Here is an 18,222-nt window from a genome sequence, read left to right on the forward strand (position 1 = left end):
AGAGAAAGAGAGAGCACAAGCAGAGGGAAGGGCAGAGGGAGCCGGAGAAGCAGGCTCCTGACTGAGCAGGGAGCCAGACTCGGGGCTCCATCCCAGGACCCCGAGATCATGACCTGAGCTGAAGGGAGATGCTTAACCGACTGAGCCACCCACGTGCCCTTCTGTCAATAAAGTCTTGATAAGGGCATGTTAAGGGGGTATCTAGAGAAATTGAAGACAGGTGAATGAGAGGTTGAACTAACACGCGTCCCAGGGTATTCAATGAAACGAGCTAAAGAATGTACAAGAGCGCGGAGGCAGTTATTTTCGAGTGCCATCCAATATGCAGGAACACTGAGAACAGGTGTCTTAACATTATATCGTGTTTCATGGTAATATCATGCGTGATAAATGCATCACTTGTTCTCCGAGTCAGACACGTTAGCCTGGGTCTCATCTTTCCCTCCTCTCTCAGGAGCAATGTGATAGGATTGAGTGAAGCAAAAGATGCTTCAAATGCCTTTTGGTTTTAAATAGAAACAGAAACATGCTTCCCAAAAAAAAGAAGGGAACTGAGGCATTGGAAAACCAAGGGAGTTGCTGAAGACCAAAGACCAAGTCAAAGACGAAGTTCAGACCCACTGTCTGAACCAATATCCCCAAAAAATCTCCCCACAAAAGAACAAATTCTCCCCAAGAAATCTCCCCCGAAGATGGGAGAGCACAGAAGGTGACCCGGGTCTCAGGGGTTAATGCAGGCATGCCCGTGGGGGTGGGGGAGCCCACGTTTTAGCTGGAGCCGTTAGCATGGAAGCAAACCTTGTCTACCGCTCTACTGGTTCTCTCCAGCCGTTTTCCTATGCCAAGGGACACTCGGCCAATGGCAGAGCTAAAACTGCAGACCCCAAGTCATTCTTTCACTCCCTTCCGCAAACACATTTCAGAAGGACCCTCACTCTGCTTGGTGAGCTGCAGAATGAATCTGAGCCTGCCCCTTACACTGCACGGTCGAGACAGGGGGGTGAAGAGTTTTACCGGCTTCTGCACGTCAATGAGACCAAGGGAGACATTAACCTCAGCCAGTGGTAACCGGAGGCAGGCTTTGGGGATGTAGGTGGGTGGAGGAGAAGACGGTGGGTGGGCGCCCCAACGCACTTGATAAGGTCTCTCACCGAACCCCTCAGCACAGGGCGGGCAGACGACAGATGCAGACCCCGTCCTGGATGGGTCTCTGGGGCCCCCTCCCGTTTCGGCCCCTCCAAACCGGGCAGGGCATCCCATGCCTCCTGCACACACCTGTTACCCGTTCCCAGGCCCCCAGCTGGGAGGGCCGGCAGGGTCAGGCATGACCTGCCTGCTCGGGCGTGCTGACAGGGCAATGACCGTCAGCAGAGAACAGCCGTGCCAAGGAGGAATGTCCTCTTCTGGGCTGGCTCAGCTGGGGGCAGGAAGGCAGGGGCAGCTGGCGTTAGGTGAAGCCCTCGATCTCCCCTTACGAAATATTCGCCGAAAGTGGATTTGCGTTGGCCTGGTTCTAAGAAAAGTCGCTCAGGTGGGATTTGAACAGCAGAGGCAGTGTGTCAACAAAGCCAAGTGATAAGCTGCTCGCCATTGCTCTGCGCTAATGTGTCCAACTGTGTACCACGGGGATCGGTTTTATATCTCTCTACAGATCGGTGTGTTTTTATGACAACCGTCTCCATAGCAACCAGGTGTCCAGACACTAAATGGATCTCAAGGATATTAAACCCGAGCCTGGTGCCGGAAGCCCACTCTGACGGCTGTGTCCCTGGGGCCGTTACTGGTCGAGGGCTGCGGGGAGGGCTCAGGGGGCGTTGGGGGGTCCCCCAAGACCCAGCTCCGCGTGGGGATGGGGTGAGGGGAGAGGAGCTTCCCTCTTCTCACAAAAGAGTGAACAGCAGGTAAACTCCACTCGCACGGAACTAAATGGGGACGTGCTGCCAACACCAGAGACTGGAGAAATTATGTCAATGGCCATGGAAGAAATAACCAAGCGAGAATTCTCCTGGAAAGGCCTGAGTGGGCACGTCTGGGGGCCAATATTCCAAAATGAGAAGGTGTATGGGACTTACAGTGCAGGAACTGAGGAAATCGGGGTGGCGGGGGTGGGGGAGAAAGAGGACGGGGAAGCTTCAAACAGGGAAACCACACAGGAGCACAGAGCGAAGGGCTCAAGGCTCTGGTGGGGCTGAAGCTGGCATCCCAGTCGGGGAATGAGCCCCCTCCCGGCTGCTGGGGTGAGGCCAGACAGCCGACCCAGGGAAGAGGGGCAGGGTGGTGCCGGGGACATAGGAGGAGACCAGAGCATCCCCTCGACGTGCTGTGGCGGCCGCTCTCTGTCGCTGGAGTCGCAGGGGGCTCTGCCCATAGGTGAGCCCGGCCGATGCCGGGTCCTTCTGCCCCCAGCCACGCTGCACCTGCGGCTTCTTTTGTTTCGAGGTGATACCCACGTGCTAACTGATAATGCTGTTCCAGGCAGAACCGGAAGGAAGGCACCACAGATGGAAATGGAACGGAGAATTAGGCAGTTGGAACCCCGGGAAGAAGTTTCCCCAGCGACATCCAAACAGGCTGCAAATGGCCTTTTGCAGGGAACTCCCTGTCATAATCTAAACCAGGACTGGACTAGGCGGGGTGGACGGCCGAGGGCTGCGAGGGAGGACAGCGAGGCCACCTCATGCTCCCATCTTTCTCTCCGCCGTCGTCCCATCGGCCCACGATTCGTGCGGTGGGGCTGTAACGTGGGGTTCGTCGCTTGCACGAGGACGCCTGGGTCCCCCGAGCTAGGTGTGTCCCTCGAAGAGAGCCGCCCTCTCCCGAAGGAAAGCTCGGGGTTAAATCTGCAACTGACAGCGTGTCTGGCAACCGAATAAAAGGAAACCACATTCTCCATGAATGAAGGAAGAAGCAGGAGGAAGGTGGTTTTTTGAAATTTTTTTCCTCTTTCTTTTTTTAAAACATGAGTAAGATCCTCAATATGTTTGAGATTATTTAGCAAATTCTCTGAAAGGGGCCTTGGGTCACAAAGTAACAGATTGTGGAGGTAGAAACCACATTCTCCCGACGTCCCCTCCCCTCCTTGACCCCAAAGATAGCAGGGTGGGCGTCGTGGGGGTCTCTGTGCAGTTAACCGTTCACAATTCATAAAAGTCCAGACCTCTGCACGATAAGTCCAGTCCTTGGAATGTTATTAGAAAATCCTATTTCTGGTCTGTTATGAAACAGAGGTTTTGATGTGCTGCCAGGTTTATGGGGAACTCTGGAAACAGAACACTTGCTGTTCTGAGGAGCTGAGACCAGTGGGTGTTACATAAAGCTTTCCTAGCAACTCAGGTTTATCACAGAATGGGAGGCTGCAGTGGAAAAAAAGCAAACGAGTTAATGCAAAACATGAGCCAACCCACTATCCCCATTTGCTCTGAGGCCAGCCAGCAAATTTGTGGGAGTGATTTTTAACCCCTGGGGCCCTGCAGGCCCGGGACTGTGGACTGTGGTTGGCTGCAGGTTCAGCCCCAAAATGCTTAGACGGCTGGGAGCCGAAAGGCACCTTCACGCAGAACTCACGGAAATGCAAAGCAGTTCTTTTTTTTTTTTTTTTTTTTCCCTCTGAACCAATTGCTGATTGAAATTCACACAAACACATCTTCTTTCCCCTTCTTGGGCCGCTCTCAGTTTCTCTGGGCGCTGCAGGCATAAAAGGGAGGAAGGTCACATCATCGAATCCCTGCCAAGGAAAATGCATCTTATGGCGCGACTGTGTGTCTGAAGTAAATGGATAAGAATCTCATTTCTAAACTCTTGGATCCAAAATTATGCAGATTAGCATCGAATCCCTTTCGGAAGGTGGCTGCCAACTTCTGTAGGGTTTCTGAAAAGCATTCGTCCAGCCGATTGTTGTAAATCTCTCAGGGGTGGGAGGGTAGGGGTGGGAGGACTTGGGGGCAGAAAGCACACAAAGTACCGTTTGAACCGCAAATCGAGGCCAATGGCCTACGAGGATCTGCTCACACATGAGCAGTGCTACGGAGAAGAAGAGAAGATTTCTCGACCGTGAGGGTGGGTCTGACATGTTGGGCTGGGCGGCCGGGGCGTGGGGGGTGGGGGGTGCTGTCAAGAGGGAAGATGGTGGAGTTGGAACTCAAGCAGAGAAAGGAGAGGCGGTCGCAGGAAGCAGGTTCCCGGTGGGTGGCCCTTTTGAACCTGCCTGGGGACTTCAAGTCTCTCTCTGTGTTGCCCACTCCCCGGACGGTTGGTGAAAGAAGCATTAATTACTTGATTTGGGAAGGAAAAACGCCCATTTCATAAAATCCCAGTGCCCCGTGTCCCTGTGAAAGCAATTATCCCAGTGGGTAGATAGCCTTTCCTTACATAGATCAGATCACCCCAAATCTAGAAGAGCCATACCCGCCCGTCCTTCTTTGCTGAAGAGAGCACAGAAGGTAAAAGTGGCTTTTTTGCCTTCAAACAAAGAAACCCAAAGACCTCCTAGTCGGACTGGCAGTTGCAGTCACTCAGTAGAAGGTGAATTTCTATTTTAGGTAGACCTTGAGAAGTCACCAGAAATCCAAAAAAGAATTTGCCCCGAGATGCCTCTTCAAAGATTTATTAAAAGCGAAAACAAAGAAAGAGGGAGGACATCAAAGCAGGCAACAGATCCGCTGCAGGAAGGCAGTGGCGTCCAGCCACGGTCCCTTCACCATCTAATAATAAGATCTTATTATACCCATTTGATGATAACGAGAAAGGGAACCCTCTGCAGAAGGCTTCACCCCAGGGTTCCTGCCCCGCCCGCAGGTGGGGGCGCCGGCCTGCAGACCTCGGACGCCGGCCAGCGTCTGGTGGTGGAAAGCCGTCCGCAGCCAGAATGGCCCTAATGAGCCAATTCCAATTGAAATGAGATCAATACTACTCATTTTTCTCTTGCTGGCTCCCGAGTGATTCATGAATCTGAAAACTAGTTCATGAATTCATGAATCAGAGCGAGGTGGGGAGGTGTGGGGTGGGGGGGCGGGGGCACGTTTGTGCCGTCGGGAACCTCAGTTTCTTTCGTGAACCCGGCCGCGAGTTGCATAACGCTTGCCTGCCTGCTGCTTTCAACCAGCCTTTTCGGAAACAGCTTTTGGCTTCCGTGTAGTCACCTATGTTCCTTCTCCAAAGGGACAGAAATGACGCTGTGTCCTGATTGCGTGTTCCTCTGTCTTGGTGGGTAGCTTTACGCCCTTTGTCTGTGTAGCTGAGGATGCGTGTGCGTGTCTGTGTGTGTGTGTGTGTGTGTGTGTGTGTGTGTGTGTGTGTGTGTGTGTAAGAGAGAGAGAAGGAGGGAGGGAGAACCGGCAACGTGGGCCCGGCCGCGGGCCCTTTAAACCTGACCGGGAGCCAAGCTGATTTCTCAGCGGAGCTTCGTAAGGAAGCCGGAGATGGGGCCGTTGGAAACCACAGCCCTGCGAGTGCTGATTACAGCCTGCGAAGGAAAATGAGATTTTTATCTCACAGGAATTCAGTTATAAAAATAAAATACAACGTCTGGCTTGATTCAGCTAAATGTACAAGCGCCGGGGCGTTTTTCATTTAACGGGGAAGCTGGACAAGAAGAATGACCTAAAACACGGCGCTTCAAGAAAGTCAGGGGAGAGGGGGCGGTTACAGGAAGGAAGTGGGAGTGGAGGGGTGTGTGTGTGTGTGTGTGTGTGTGTGTGTGAGAGAGAGAGAGAGAGAGAGAGAGAGAGAGAGGGAAGGAGAGAGCGAGGGAGGGCAGGAGGGAGGGCGGGCGGGCGGGCAGGGGGAGGTGGAGAGAGAGGGAAAAAGCCGCCCTGCTGGCACATGGATACAGCGGGATGATGTCACTGGAACAGTTGGAGGAGAGCGGAGAAAAACAACTTCGGAGCTGTGCTAATCCTGTTTGCTGCCCTGAAGGGAATGGAAGGCGGCCAAGGCAGGGAGTTCTGGGAAACCATATAAGGCTGCCAAACAAGCTTTGCCGCCAACATTAGGAACTGACAGCTTTGTTCTTTGTAGCTTGGCTGCCCGCCAGAGGCCTCATTTCAGCTCCACGGCATGATTACCCTGGCGGGCCGCCAGCCCCGCGCTGAGAGCTCCTTTTCTTCTCTCCGAGGCTTTTTTTTTCCTCTTTCCCTTTGCCAAACATGGAGCAGTTACCATGGCAGTGGAAAGTAAAGTTTAAAACACACACACACACACACACACACACGCGCGCGCGCGCACACACACGCACACACACGCACGCACGGCCAAGTGCAGAGGCACGCCTTGCCCCAGCTGTGCCACGGGAGCCGACCGAAGAGGCCGCTCCCCGACCCACCCGGCCCCCGACCGGAGACGAACATGCTGGAAGGCTGGCCGCCGAGCGCGGGGAGGTGACTCCGGGATACACGGAGGCCCGGGCCCGCTGTCGGCAGAGAGAGGGCCCGGCTCCCAGGCCCCGGGTGCCTCCCCCCCGCCCTCTCTCCCTCTCCTTTCCTGAGGCATTGTGGAGGACGTAATGTGAAACGGAAAATGTCATGATTTCCACTGGGAATGCGTCCACGGTTTTGAGAAAGCTCCAGAAACCCGGGGCCATGGAGCGCTAGAGAGGGCAGGAAGGAGGAGGAGGGGTGCGGACGGCCACCGTGGCCCCTAGTCACCAAGGTGAACCCCAGAGCCAGCGGCCAAGGCCGGGAGGGCCGTGCGGGCGGCCGGAGCAGAGCCTGGCCGTGACCCCGGGGTTCCGGGCCGCGGGGGGAGGTGGGGGTGGTGGGGTGCCCCGCCGGAGGGCGCCCCGGCCTTTGGTGCAGTGGGAACCCGGGTGGCCACTGGGCCCTGGAACCGAGGGGCAGGGCGGGCCTTTCTGCCCCTTGGCAGAGCACGGGTTGTTTCGCTTTACGAGGGGACTCTGTGAAGAGTCCAGGCGACTATTTTTAATCGGGTTCATGTTTCACCTGCTTGGAAAGTGGAACGTCTCCTGGGAGGTGACAAGTCGTGATCAAAGGCCAGTCTCCAGGCAGAGAGCTGGCAGGCTTCCGAGGTAAAGGTTACTTAGAAGTGGAGGCCGGGTTGCCCGCGTTCCCCACTGCACGATGTGACACTCCTCACCCTCAGGGCTCGGCGAGATTCTCGGAAGGGCCTCTTCTGGTTCTAGAAGGTGTCGCAGCAGGGGCTGACTTGGCCATTTCCTGGCGTCTTCAGTTGGAAGCCGGAAAGGCCAAAGCAGGGGCCACTGTCACGAGGCCTGCCAGGGCCTCCCTCCGCAGCGGCTGGGCCACAACCGGCCCTCGGAAAGGGACTCCTCTGCCTTGCGAGAGCGGGCGTGCCTGCCTCCCCTGTGGGCAGCAGAAGTGCCAGACAGGAAACAGCTCAAGGTCATGGAGGAAAAGGTTGGCAAGTAGGAGACAGACCCCAGAGTCCCCGTTCCTGCTCCTCTCTGCTTCTATCCCAGGCCTGAGTGCCTTTCTCGAGAAGCCTGGGGCTCCACGGGGCAGGTGGGGGCGCCACGACCTCTTTGGGGGATGCCCCCCCGGGACAGCAGTGAGCTTCAGGGGGCAGTTCTCCTCACCCATCCCCGTTGGGCAGAAGCTCAGCCCCTCTCTGCCTCCCCGGACCCCTCGGCCCTGTGCCCCCACCGCTGCCCTCTCTGTCACCAGAGCCGAGGACGTAGCCATGGGTAGGTGGTGACGTGAGGAGGTGAGTTCCTTTAAACAGCACCCACAGCCCTGTGGTCCCGAGGGGGTAGCAGATCGCGGGAGGGTGGGAGCAGGAGGTTAGCAAGGGACACACTTCTGTGGCGGGCGGAGAAGACAGAGCGAATAAACACTTGCTGAGAGGCCGACCTGATCTGAAGACAAACTCCACTTTCTTGTGACTTAGGAGACGGAAGGGTGGTCTGGGGCTAGACGCAAAACCACGACATTGCCATCCCCCATCTCCGCAGGGGACTCCGAAGCAGGCGCAAGCACCCCTCTGGCCTCGGAGGAGGGGACCAGCTCCTGGGGTCGGTGGAGTAGCGGCCCTGATGTGTGGAGGGCCTGGCCCGGGCCCTGGAGCTGACTGCCGTGAAGGAAACGCTCACTAGTGACTCTCGGGAAGCAACATGGGGTCCCTTCGGCACACTGGAGACCTGGTATCGGGGGACATCTGGTCCCATGAAAGGCGGCAGGTCCCCAACCCCGTTCGCTCTGCCTGTCTCGCCAGGTGCGGCCTGGAAGACCGGCCTGGGGCCTCGATGGCTGAACTCGCCCTCCTCACCTCCAGGAGGGGGGAGATCCAGTTCCCCGGCCTCGTGTTCAGACAGGGGGGTGTTCCATTCTCGGTCTCAGAGAAGGCCAAGTGGTGCGGGGGGACAGACAGCCTCCCCCCACCCCAGGACAGCAGCGACCCCTTGTCTGCCTCACCCAGCACCTCCACGGGGCGGGTCACCTGGCCCCACAGAGGTGAATCTGGTTCCCCCAGGGGCTCCTCCTTCCTCAGGATCCATGAATTTGACGGGGCACACATGAAACAGCAGAAAAACCATTACCCCCACGTACAGATTAATGTACGTTTCCTATTAGGTTTGTCAGGCAGACAGAAAAGGAAGATCCTGGGGGATTTTTCTTTCCTGAGAAACCAAGGGAAAGCAAAAACAGATCTATCTGTAGTGTGTCTGTGCGTGTGTGCGTGTGTCTCTGTGTGTGTGCATTGTGTGCCTGTACGTGTGTCTGTGTGTGCATGCATGTGTGTACGTGTGTCTGTATGTACATGCGTGTCTCTGTGTGTGTGCGTGTGCGTGCATGTGTCTGTGGGTGCATGCATACGCATGTCTGTATGTGTGTCTGTGTGTGCGTGCGTGTGTCTGTGTGTCTGTGTGTGCATGTGTGTGTCTGTGTGTGTGGCAGGAGGAATACCCAGCAACAGAGGCCTAAGGCATGAACACTACCTGCAAACACGTTAGCTGCTCCAGCTGCCCTGTGATCTTGTATTTCTGGGGCTGGTTATCCTCCCTCATTAAGAAGCCCAATTTAATTTCTTGCCTCACCTGCATGGTAAAAAATAATGACATACAGACGCGAAACCCGCACTAAAAATCAACGTACAGAGAGATTCTACCTTTGCCTTTGGTCATCCCAGCACTTCACAGCCGTACATGGAAAGCATTTAAAACACTGCTCCTTGCAGACAGTCAAGTGAGACTCGTCACTAGCCCCGTCGCTGGGAGAAGCCTTTGTATGTCCGTGAAAGCCAAGGGTTGGAAATTCAGATGAGGCTCTAATGTGGATTTCGTGGCGTTGGGGGGCCTGGTGGTTGACCAGGTGAAGGATTCTAGGAAGACCATGTAACAGAAGAGTCTCACCTCCGAGGTGGTCTCCAAAGTAGCACGGCGACCGTCACGGGTACAGGACTCCTCCTCCTTACTCGGAGCTTGAGCCTGAACCAGAAAGGGGCATAAGTGATGAGGCCTTGCGAGCACCAGCACCCCACACCCCCACGCATATCCCCTTGTTCACCCCCCTCTCCTGCAAACAGCTCTCCCCGGAGTCCGGGCATCTTCAGCTCTAGGGGCTTAGGATGGGTCATTTGCCTGGGGTGGGAAAGACTGTGGCCCTTTGTATCCACATCTTTAGGGCTCCAGCCAGCTGGGTGTGGTGAGTTTAAAGACTGACCCAGGTGCGGAGAGCTGCTTATAATAGCCATCCCCAAATCAGTGTTTTGGAGCTCACAGAATTAGCTGTGCCCGAAGAAGCCTCCGCGGCTGTTTCTAGCAGGAGGGAATTAGGAAAACTGCCATTTATCAAACTGGTTTTGAGGATTTTGAGAAGACTCTTGAGGGTTTGCCCGAACGTTTGACTGTTCCTAATACACTGTCCTACATCGTGTGTCTTCCTGGGGCAGGCGGTCACAAGCGGGTCAGCTGACACACGCGCACGTGAATCTTTGGGTAGAGTCATATTTAAAATCGTGCCACCTAGGATTAGTCAACAGGTTCATCTTTCTTATCTCTACAGCTGGTTTTACGAGTGCCACCAGACCAGATGGAGAGAAGAGCTCTGCCATCTTTGTGCGCAAGGCCCCGTGTACACCCACCCTGGGCCTACGACCCTCCCCACACCCCAGAAGACCGCAGGGACAGTGGCTGTCCTTCTCCCTTCTCTGATGAGGATGCGGGGCAGGGGTGGGCCTAGGGCCCAAGTTCTCTACAGGCCCTGAAGACCACCCATGAGGTGGGCCCAGATAAAGACCCACAGAGGACGCTACCTGGCTCCTTCCCCAAGGAAGCCCAACCCAGAATGCCAGGAGGAACGTCTCATAGGACCACAGGCCGGGCCCAGATTCTTAGGTTGCTTCCTGGTCCGTCTGTATTTGCACAAGAAGGCATCTGGGAAGACTAGGAATGTACTTTCTGGCCACAGAGTGAGTCTTGGTGCATAAATCTGGGCTGAGGTCACACAGCGCTTCTGTCCGCCCGTCTGTGACCAACGTGGGACAGGACCGGAAGGGGGAAAGGGATGTTTCCCTCACATGTGTGCAGACAGGGGCTGTGGGGCTCTGGAGGGGAAGCGGCCGCTGAGTGAACCTCCCTGGAGGGTCGGGCCCGCGGGCTTAGCTCCGGGGCCTGCCTGCTCTTGCCTCCCGCGTAAACGGGGAGCCTGGTGACCTTGGGCAAATCTCGCACTTCTCTGGTTGTCTCGATTTCCCCACTTAGGTAGGTGACATCTCTAAAACATTTGATGATTCCCATTGAGGGAGAGCTACGGGCCAGAAACTTCACAATGGCCCGTGGCAATGGATGGGGTGCCAGATGGGTAGGGCGGATGGCGGAGGCCCGCAGGTTCGGGGCGCAGCAGGGGGGGTGGTAGGGGGAGGAGGAGAGAAACCCTTATTCACTCTGCCGTGAATGAGCCGGATTCTCAGAGTCTGCACAGCTGGACCCAGGGCTCGGTCCCTATAGGTCCCACACGTGTCCGGGGAGCAGATCCTGCTGTAGGAGACCCTGGGGTGGGTTCCCTAAGTGCTGGTGCCATGCCCGGCAGCTTCTGGGCTCATCTTGCTTCTTCAGCCACCATGTGAGCTCTTGGAGGGCTGAGGCTTCATTTCAGCTTTCCCCTGTGTCCCTGTAACCGGCAGGACACAGTGCCATGTTGGAAGTCCCAAACATCTCTTCTTGGCGGACTGAACATTAAGGGAAGGGTGAGCCCCCGAGAGGCACATGGGCTTCCCTATGTCGTCTGGACTCAGGAGCAGCGACACGGCTCCTCAGATAACCGAGCTTAGCCTTAAAGACAGCAGAAAGCCAGGCGGTCTCAGGGCTGCCCTGCGCCTTTCTACCACTTTATGTGCAACAGCAGGGGAGGGGTTGGTCTTCGTTTTTTTTTAAGATTTTATTTAATTTGACAGACAGAGATCACAGGTAGGGAGAGAGGCAGGCAGAGAGAGAGGAAGGGAAGCAGGCTCGGTGCTGGGCAGAGAGCCTGATACGGGGCTCGATCCCAGGACCCTGGGATCATGACCTGAGCTGAAGGCAGAGGCTTTAACCCACTGAGCCACCCAGGCGCCCTGGTCTTCGTTTTTTGTTTTTAAACATAATAGAAAAGGCTCTAATGTTCAGCCAGAAGGTATCCTTGCAGACCGTGTAGGTTTTTACCAAGCAACACTGTGTATAATCAGGAAAAGGCAAATGTGTGTGTCACCAACATCTCCCTATAACTGCAGGAAATACCAAGCAGAAGGAATAAAGGCATCTGTCTATCCAACCCTGGTGTGCCCTCCCTCCCCTTCTGCAGATGTGGATGGGCAATGCTGGGCCAGGCTCCTATTCCCCGTCACAGATCACCTTAACATCTATGTTGTTTTGTATCTGTTGGAGTTTAGGTTAGGCCCATGGAGTTCCTCCCACAGTTCACAGGCTGGCTTTGGCTGCAAGCATTTTTCCCACCTCATGCACATTCATTGAACCTTGCCTATGTGCAAAGCCCGATGCAGGGAAATGTGACCCTTCGGGGTCAGGAAATGCAATAGAGACAGTATGTCTTGATTCTTTGGGCGAATTTCTGATTTAGAAGTATGACCTGTGATTAAGGAGGATGGTGGCTTGTCTCCAGGTGGGGATTTCCGCCCACACTCAGCAGCTACAGTTGAGCAGGAATGCGGTCCTCGTCAAGTTCCCCCAGAGACATTTATTGCATGCCCGCCCTGCGCAACTGTCCACGGCAACCCCGATCTGCTTGGCAACAAGGACAGACTCTGCCTTCCTGAGGCTCAGCTTCTCCAAGGCTGCGGTAGGGGTGAGAGACTCTCCATGGCACATCCAAACCCAGAGATATTTGGCCTGACTCCAAGGGAAGAAACTATAGCTGTATTTTAGGCCATACTAGGGGCTATTGATGGGAATCAGTAGATGAGCTTAGTGAAATCTGGGAACTGGACCCAACCTGCATTGCCGCCGCCGGCGCCCCAGAGAACGTGGGCTTCTGAGCCAAGGACTCGTTGTGAGAGAGGCTCTTAGGTGTGTTGTCTCCCTCCAGGGCAGCCTTCCTTTCCTGCCTTCCTTCCCAGCTAGGGCAGGAGAAGCCCCAGGCTTGCCTCTCCTGGAGACGTACAGTCCCTGGACTGGATGGTCAGGAAAGCCTGGCAGCTTTAACACGCGAGAAGGAACGGGCCAGCCTGGGATCAGTCCCGGCCAGGAGGAAGGAACCACCACCAACCAAATTCCTTACCACGTGTGCACTTTACAATTTCCAAAACGCTGTCAAAGCTCTGACCTCAGAGGGGGAGGCGAGGCTCGCTCTCCCTGCGCAGGTCCCTGGTTTCAAAACCGAACCACCAGAAACTCAAAGAGCAAACAGCAGGGACCGCCAGGAGCCAGCAGGGTGCCCAGCCTCTCACGCGACCCGCTCCACCTTCCGATCGCCACGAAGGCAGAGACAGCCCGCAGGCCGACGGTCTGCGGCGCTCGCCGGTCTGAGTCTTTCACCATCAAAAAGAAATCCGGTAAGACCGGCAGGGAAGGGAAAAAGGGAAAGAAGGAGAGTGAGTCGGCAGAAACTGGTACCACGATTCCCGGGCTGAGTCACGGTTTTAGAGGGACCCGGGCGTGCGGCCTTAACTGGGGACAGATCACGAAAATCCACACACATTTCTGTCTGGCATCATCTCTGGCGAGCAAAGCAAGAACTGGCCTATTGGTCTATATTCGCATCGACACGGCGCATTAGAACGCACCAAAAATATTTAGACACCCAGCCGGTCACGCAGCAACCGCCGGGTTCGAAGAAGAGCACCGTGACAGTCATTTCAAACTTTCAGTGGGAAAGCATCCTCGACAGGGCTCTTGAGATAGGCAGAGGGTGTTGGGACAGAGACGGAGCTTGCTCGGCGTTCTAAGCCCACCCAGCCCCGTGCAGGGGGCCTTGTGGGGCGTGGTTCTGTCAGGATGCTGTCCTCTCCATTCCGGCTCGCCCCTACGAGGCATTTTTTGGTTCCTAATCCCCCAGGCTGCTTCTCCCATTGGCACGCCTCCTTATGGAAATCTGGCTTTTTCAAGTGTGCTTTCAGATCCTCCGTTGGACGTGGTAGGCACGATGCTGTCCCCACCCTGGGCCACCAAGGAGAACCTCCCTGGGAACCCAAATGTCCCGTTGGGCCCTGGGCCCACTCCCAGGGAGTTCCCAGTCTAGCTGGCAGAGCAGAGAACCAAAACAGGATGGGACAGCACCTGGGCAGGCAGGGGAGGCCTCTCCGCCGAGGTGACCTTCAATCCTGGGTGGGGGAGGGAGCCAGCTCTGCAAGGTGTGGGGAGCAGCATTCCTGGACAAGGGACCTGCTGGGTCAGGGCCTCGGGGCAGGAGTGGGTCTGCTGTGTGTAAATCAGAGCAAAGGTGACTTGGGAGGAAGGTGGGGAGCCTGCGGGACTTCCAGTGTGTGTCCTGGCGAGGATGGAGACCGGCCAAGGTCGGAGGGCCTTAGGGCCGGGTTGGGTTTGGTCTGCGGTGTTCGGCCATCACTTTGGTGGTCGTGTGAAGAAGGTGTGTGGGGGGGAGCCCAAGGGGAGGCAGGAGAACTGGCCAGGAGGCACGTTCTTGGTCCCAGCGAGGCGGAGAGCTCTGACGGTGGCCTCCACGGGACTGTTGCTGCCACGGGGGCTCTAGCACGAGCCTCGGCAATGCTCCACGCGGGTTGCCATCCTCCCAAGCTCTCCCGCCACAGAGCTTGATTGAAGCCAACTAAAGGAGACTGCTGCATCATCTCTGGCTTTCAGTGGCCTCACAGAAAAGATACACCTTGCCAGAAGCTTCTCCCACGGAACCCAGCAAGCACCGCACGGCCATTTCTTGGCTTCCCAGCCCTACCTGCCACCCACCCGTCCAGCTCCTCACGCAGAACCTGGCTGCTTCTGGCGTCTGACCCTTGGCTCCATCTCCCGGCCTCTCATCCCAGCTCTGCCCCCTCAGCGCACGGGCTCCAGGGACAGAACACACAGCAAGGACCCTCCCGTTCGACGTGGCCCAATGGCGCCAACACCGGTCCCCACCATCCTCCCGGCAGGTGGATCTCACCCAGGCCCAGCGTTGCTGGGAAGACCACCAGACCAGGCTCAGAGGTGAGACAGGAGAAAGGGAAGAGACTCACCTCCCGAAGCAGGGGGAGGCAATAAAACACGAAACGCTTGCCTATGGCTCTCCAGAGGGGTATTCTAGAATGATTGTCAGAATAGTAATAAATACCACCCCTGGGTGAGTGTCTGCCCTGTGCCTGCTCCCGGAAGGCATTTTGCATTTTCTGATCTCACCACAATCGTGAGACGTGGGGATTGTCCCCACGTCACAAATGAGGAAACTGAGGTTTGGACAGCCTTAGAAGCATGCGATGATAGCTCAGCTAGCGGCGTGGAGGGACGCCCCGTCCCAGGCCTGGGCCTCCGTCAGAGTCAGCCCTGCCTGTTTATCCGTCCGGTCTCTGTGGTCGTATTAATGGGCTCCTGAGTCTTTCTCGGGCATGTCTGTCCTGTTTCCCTCCGCTTCGCAACAGCTCGGGGAAGGACTGAACGCGACGCTTCTCGTGTCTGGTTCCTCGGCTCCGGGCCAGGGGCTCTGGACCCAGGGAGCACTCAGTGAGGGCTACGGACTGGCTGACTCAGGCCCTGTCTGCCCACAAGAGCCATTTCGAGCAGCTTTGACTGAAATACGGAGGGAGTCCCTCAACGTCGAGCCAGCCGTCTGGTCGATTCTCTCCTTGTGCCCCAGCTGCCTGCAGACTGCGGGTTCTCTCCTTCGAGAAGGAAGCCAAGGGGCGGCCGAGGAGCGCCGCTCCTCTGAGAAAGACAGTCAGAGCTCTCTCCACACTTGCAGCTTGTCAGAGGGATCCTGACTCTCCCAAGTGCGCTGGCTCTCGGCTGGCGACGGTCGCCTCCCACCACCCCTGCCATCTTCACCTGGCAACGATGGTGAACACCTGCTCCAGGCACAGAGCAACAACCTGGCTCACCGTCCCTTCTCTGTCATCCTGGGAGATGACAGGGAAGGAAGGTGATTCTTAAAATTAAAAAAAAAAAAAAAAGAAGTCTGGGATTATCCAAGAACTTACATATTTAGTCTGTACACAGAGAGTTGAATCGAGCATAGACTTCATTAGTAAAGGAAATTGGATCCCAAACAAGTCGGGGTATGTTCCCTGGGTAGGACCATCTCAATCCTGCAACCCTACTTTTTAGGATTTAGGATTAAAAGGAAAAGGAAACGCACACATGCGTTTGCATGTGAGCCTTTGAATGTGTCCAGTACAAACCGATGGCAGTAGCCGGCTCTCAGAAAGGGAATGGGTGTCTGGGGCAGAAGAGCGGGAGGGAGACTTTTCACAATAAATTCTTTGAAATATTTTTAAATCGCGATCATATGAATAGATGGCTTATTTAAGAAATAAAGAGACAGACTTTTTTAGAAAGCAAGAACAGGGAAAGCAGAGCTACACAGAGATGAAGCGATCCAAGCTCTCGGCGACACCAGCAGAGTCTCCTAAAACACACGCCCTTACAATAATAACCTCATCATTTTCAGATTTTGGTGGCACTTACAAATAACTTTTTCTGCAGGGACCAGCTCTTGGAGAGCTGCTGGTTTCCTTCTCCATGCTCCGTCAGGCACAGAGCAGAAGGCACGGGTGGTTACTGTGACGGGGAGGAGAAGCGGCGGAGAGGAGGTGAACCGGTATTTGTGACTTCACAGAACTCCGCAAAAACCGAGCCGGAGGTAGGAGCAAAGGGGCAGAACGATGGCCTCTCCAGCTGGCCTCTCCCCAAATCAACCTTGAACAAGCCCCATCCTTGACCTGGCTGGTTTCATCATCCATTGCTTTGGGCCCTGGTATGGAAGCAGGACGAGAATTTGCAAACAAGAAAGAAAGAGAAGCAGACGAGAGCGAAGAGAAGGACGTCAAGGGGAGGCCAAGGGGAGGCTGTGGGCGCTGCCCCCATCCACCTGCCCAACCCCAAGAAGTCAAGGGAGCTTGTAAAAGCCCGCAGGCTAATTCCCTAATTCCATAGCCTTTAAAGAAGCAGCTCTCCTGCGGCCAAGGTCAGAGGCTGCGGCTGGTTCCCAGCCTTCCCCAGAGGCTGCACCTGCCTGAGGCAGCTCCTTCCACCCCCAGGTGAGGGAGTGCAACCGTGGGGAGGGAAAAGGAACTTCGGGGGAGGGATATCCCCCCAAAAGAAAGTCTCCTCTTCCCTCCTTCCAGAACCATCAGCTCAGGGTGGCGTCACTCCTGAGCCGCTTTCCACTCACAGATAAAAAGAGGGGGGGGGAGGGAGGGGAGGGAGAGAAGCAGCACAGATGTGAATTACTGGGTAACGCTGAGGGGCTCCCCTACTGAGCCCGTCGCCATGGCAACACACTCTGGTTCTGGACCACTTTGGGAGGGGAGGGGGGTGCAAAGAATCAGAGGGAAACAGCACGAAAGCAGCAGTGCGAGTCTGGGCCTAGGCTTTCTGTATTTCTGAAAGCATTTTTTTTTTTTTTTTTTGGTACAGATGAATTTTGTTTTAACCCCTGCCTCCGGCCCTAAGCCTGTGTGCCGAGCCGCCACGGGGCGCGCCCAGAGCTCTCAGACCTTCCCCATCTTCTTTTCCGTGTTTACACCTGTCCATCATCCCGCATCTCTCCAAGCCCGTCCTCCCTAAATAAAGCAGGGGGCTGGGGGTTGTTTCCTCCAAACATGCTTTATTATACTTGCATATTCAATGTTGCTGCAGTCAACCTTGCATCTGTAATTTGGATTTACTAAATTCCCCGCTTCTCTCACATTTCTACTTGGCGTGAGTTCTCTGAGTGTTCCTTTGTTCTGTGCCTTCGTCCTCCAGTGACGACTCTGCAGTGGGACCAGGCACGGGGAGGCAGAGCTCTGTTTCTGCAATGCCAAGAGCCGAATCGGGCGACTTGTAGGGTGGGGGGCTGGCGGGTGGCAAGGAGCGGAGGGCGACGTCGCTGCAGTCACAGGTCTCAGACATGAAGAGGCCTGAGGGAGAACCGGTCATCGACCAGTGCGTGTTCCATTTCTCCCGGAATAGCTCTGCCTTCGTCAGGAGAAGACGTTTCAATTACCGAACCGCTTCGTTCTCAAGAACGCAAAAAGTGCTGATTATCTCGTGGGTGGGATTGTCCTCTCAAGTCACCAGGTTCTTCTAGGACACACTGAGCACCCAGTGGATGGAGATAAGGGGCCTGGTATTCCATTTAATTCTCCTATAAATTCCACTGGAGAGAATCTTATCGTGCCCATTTTACAGATGGGAAAAGTAAGCAAGCAGCAGAGCTTAGACTGGACCCCGTCGTGTCTGATTCTGAAAACCATGCCGTTCTGCTGCCCTTGCTCCCTCCTTGGAGTGTAATGATGACGAAGAAGCCAGTTGGAACCAGCTAGAGGGGGGAGGAGAGGAAGAAGGAGCCTGACTCTGTCTGCCAGCCACTGACCTGCTCTCAGGGCTGCCGTTTAAGTTGTGGGGATCGGAGCTCAATGTCACTGCGCAAATTATCGACACACCTTCTCACCACCTCCCTCTTGCTAAACAGAGGAGCCACAGGGATGGGCAAGAGGGAAGCATGGCAGGTGCCGGAGACCATTCACCGAGACCTTAGTTTATGGTCCGACGTGGGAAGGTGAACTTCCGTAGACACTCCTTTGAGGTCATTGCCGGGTTATGGCAGCTGTTGGTGTAGACGACAGTAATTACAGTACCATGAAGTGCCATTTATTGAATGTTTACAG

The 18,222-nt window shown here is 55.5% G+C and overlaps 1 long non-coding RNA gene across 2 annotated transcripts; it reads right to left on the reverse strand.

The window, feature by feature from the left end:
- Positions 1-2,954: 2,954 nt before the first annotated feature.
- Positions 2,955-16,193, reverse strand: LOC308355088. 2 transcript variants are annotated; one of them, XR_013967922.1, is made up of 3 exons: positions 16,037-16,193; positions 9,079-9,397; positions 2,955-3,684 (listed from the first exon to the last, which is right to left on the reverse strand). It is a non-coding gene; the product is annotated as an uncharacterized lncRNA (long non-coding RNA). The 2 variants fall into 2 exon arrangements; XR_013967923.1 differs by lacking the exon at positions 2,955-3,684 and adding an exon at positions 6,497-7,316.
- Positions 16,194-18,222: the final 2,029 nt, after the last annotated feature.

Source organism: Martes martes, assembly GCF_963455335.1.
Source record: "Martes martes genome assembly, chromosome: 14".
Taxonomy (NCBI): domain Eukaryota; kingdom Metazoa; phylum Chordata; class Mammalia; order Carnivora; family Mustelidae; genus Martes; species Martes martes.